The following is a 3291-nucleotide window of genomic DNA, read 5'->3' as shown; positions in this document are numbered from 1 at the left end:
CCTGGGATCCTGACCTCAGCCGAAGGCAGACGCTTTAACGACTGAGCTACCCAGGCGCCCCTGCCTTTAGTTTTATAGACCCAAAAGAATGTTTTATCTTAGAAACTCTTCTGCATGAGCTTCAGTGGAATAGCGCATTGGTAATGTTCACTCCAGTGGTAGTATCCTCAGTTAGTGGTCTGTGACGGATATGGGCTTTTGCTCAGAAGGGATGAGTAAGGTCGGAGAGCCGCTTGCATATGGTGGCTCTATTCATCCAACAAAGATTTGAGTGCCTATTTTTTTTTTTTTTGATAGCACTGGGTACTTTTATTATATAGAACTTAATAATTAACAAAACGATTTCCATTCTCCTGGCACTTTGATACGAGGACTTAATAAAAGAACAATATTGAGAAGCTCCCGCTGTGGAGAATGAGGTAAGGACTGCAGCCTCAAGGCTTGGCTGCAACTGCTACCTTCTCTCCTCATCAACACGTTCCAGAACAAGAAGCTGATATTACGCACTCACAAAGTCTTTCCTTCAAAGATTTCAGAACCTTTTACGAAGCTCCATCTGCAGTATCCAGCAATATTAATCACATTTAGATGTTCTCCTCCTCATGTAACTGTGTCCATCACTATCAACAGCTTCGTATAGGTCCTCTGTATTCTCTTGTGTTGCATGTAGATAACCAATATACGCCACGCAAAGTGAAAGGGTTATCAATCCGAAAGCCATTACAGGGTGATTAGGTTTAATGAAGAGCTCTGGATTCACAGCTCGAAATAAAGTTGTGCGGACCCCTCTGAGCCTGGGTTTCGAAAGTCTTTCTCTTTGGGTGGTTCCTTTTTAAAGCCAGGAGATTCCGGTGCTGAAGACATCTTCTTGATTAATGATTTATTTACTGCCGCGAGGTCACCTCCCCTGCGCGTCCTCTCCTTGAGTGCCTATTTTGAAGTAGTATCTTCTAGGCTAAGGGGCAGCAGACTTTTCCTGTGAAGGGCCAGATAGCGAAGATTTTAGGCTTATGAACCATATAATCTGTCACAACTGATGTGGGGAACAAAGGCAGAAGAAAAATAAATTTCCTTACTACCTACAGCCCATTGACAAATCCTTGAAACAGGCAGAGTGACATTCCTCTAGGGACTCAACTGCCTTGATGTTAGTACTTTGCTAAGGGCAAAAGACAATCCTAGCCCGACCACACACACACACACACACACACACACCACCCCGAGGATCCTGTAAGTCTATTTTAACATATAAAAATTCCTGGGCGCCTGGGTGGCTCAGTCGTTAAGTGTCTGCCTTCGGCTCAGGTCATGATCCCAGGGTCCTGGGATCGAGCCCTGCATCGGGCTCCCTGCTCCGTGGGAAGCCTGCTTCTCCCTCTCCCACTCCCCCTGCTTGTGTTCCCTCTCTCGCTGTGTCTCTCTCTGTCAAATAAATAAAATCTTCTAAAAAATATATAAAAATTCCTTTGGAAACTTCCTTTATCTATAAACCCCCCAAGATACGTGTTGGCAATCACCCCCCCCAAGCATATGGCCCACTGATATACATCTGAAGGGTTTCATGACTAAGGTTTTATTAGATGGTAATAAATGACATTTTCCCAACAATAGCTAGCCTCCTCAAGGTCCTGGAAACCTTGCTTCCAAAATTCCTTAGAGACTTACCCTATCCCTAACTCCCTCCCAACTTGAAAATATATAATGGGCTGCTCCTCATGACCCCGGTGCAGCTCGTTCTGCCCACGGGTCCTGTTCCTGTGCTTTAATAAAACCACCTGTTGGCACCAAAGATGTCTCAAGAATTCTTTCTTGGCCATCTAACATTCTTTCTTACATCAACAACTACTTAATTCTGTCACTGTAGCGTGGAAAAGCTGCCCTAGGCATGTTCACAAAATGAGAACGGAAGTGGGGAACGGGAGAAAGACACATCCCTCTTCTGTCATAGAGATCTGTTACAATGCACCTAGGCAACCAGAGGATGGGGGCAGACGCTGGAAAACGAGAAAACTTTCTGGGGCATGGAACTGGAAAAAATGTTTTGGCCCCCACTTGTGGCTCTGTGGACGTGACTGTCTTCCCTGATAAGCAATCTCTTCCTCTGGTGTGTGGTCCGCATTTCCTGTCCCTCGTCCCTTTGCTACCTGTGCAGAGGAAGAGAGCCTGCAAAGACCCCAAGAGCAGTGATGCAGCTTTTCAAACCTGGCTCTCACCTCTAGGGAGAGAATGCACAGAGCACGTGGTAGGGAAAGAGACATTTCAGAACTGTCACTTTGGGTATTTTAAGGCAGCGGTGAGGGTGGCCTTTGACAGGTCAGCTCTCAGGCAGATGCCCTGTGCAGAAAGCACAAGGAATAATGCTGTTTTATGGACCCACCAGCCTTGCAAACAGCTAATGTAAACTTTCAACCTTTCATCCTTTTGTTGCTTGCAATTTTTTATACTTAATACTTCATTATTCTTCATAATGGCAAAAAAATTGAAGAAGAGAGACTAAAATTTTAAGATGCATATGCTAATGCTACCCTGTATTCATGGAGTGCTTTTTAATTTCCAAGGGTGCCAGAGGCCTTTCCAGAAAAGGCCTTTTCTATTACAGAAACTGTAGGGCAAAGCTTTGCAAGTCAGTAGAACCAGGAACACCAAACCCCAGGTCTGAATAGGAGGCTTCCCTTTCCCAAGGGGACCACAGGGCCCATGAGACGTCTCTCCCGGGATCAGCCAAACAGAATTTGGCAAGTGGGAGTGAGGACTCTCATGGTATAAACAGTGACCAGAGTCTGGTCTTTAAACATGAAGAAGAGTGAAAAAATATAAAGTGCTTATTAACTGGGCTGGCTTTTAACAGTGGTTAATTTGGTTCATTTAGGTCATGCAACTGCTACATCTTTCGAAATTGACACCCCCAAAATTAGCCAGAGTTCAAGCATTAGCCATAAAATATGTATGAATACTTATAAGAGACTCAGTCATACCAAAAGAAAAAAAAATCAGTTGAGTTCCAAATCTTCACATAAGAGTTATGAACTTGAGAAGCCTTCTTTTATATTCAGAAAGGAAATTTCAATAGCTCAGGATGAAAGAACCAGAAAGGAAAGAAAGAGGGGGAAAAAGCCAGTCTTGCAAAATATCCTCTGCTTTCCCACACTCACTCAACAGGCCATCATAAGCATAGACCTGTCAGAGGATTCAGTGAAAATAATCTCAACCCCAAACCTCTCAGGCCTCTCTGTTCAAGTGTACGGCATCGTGGAGATCTTCATATCCCATTCAGACAAGAATGGGAATGTC

General features: G+C 44.2%; 1 pseudogene; it reads right to left on the bottom strand.

Moving 5' to 3' along the window:
- Nucleotides 1-574: 574 nt before the first annotated feature.
- Nucleotides 575-864, bottom strand: LOC112828866 (small integral membrane protein 8 pseudogene; annotated as a pseudogene).
- Between the last annotated feature and the right edge of the window lie 2427 nt (nucleotides 865-3291).

Source organism: Callorhinus ursinus, unplaced genomic scaffold, assembly GCF_003265705.2.
Source record: "Callorhinus ursinus isolate GAN/ISIS: 27379988/994484 unplaced genomic scaffold, GSC_fseal_2.0 scaffold13, whole genome shotgun sequence".
NCBI classification, from domain to species: domain Eukaryota; kingdom Metazoa; phylum Chordata; class Mammalia; order Carnivora; family Otariidae; genus Callorhinus; species Callorhinus ursinus.
The sequence above is the reverse complement of the archived record's forward strand: the minus strand, read 5'-3'. Positions and strand labels throughout refer to the sequence as shown.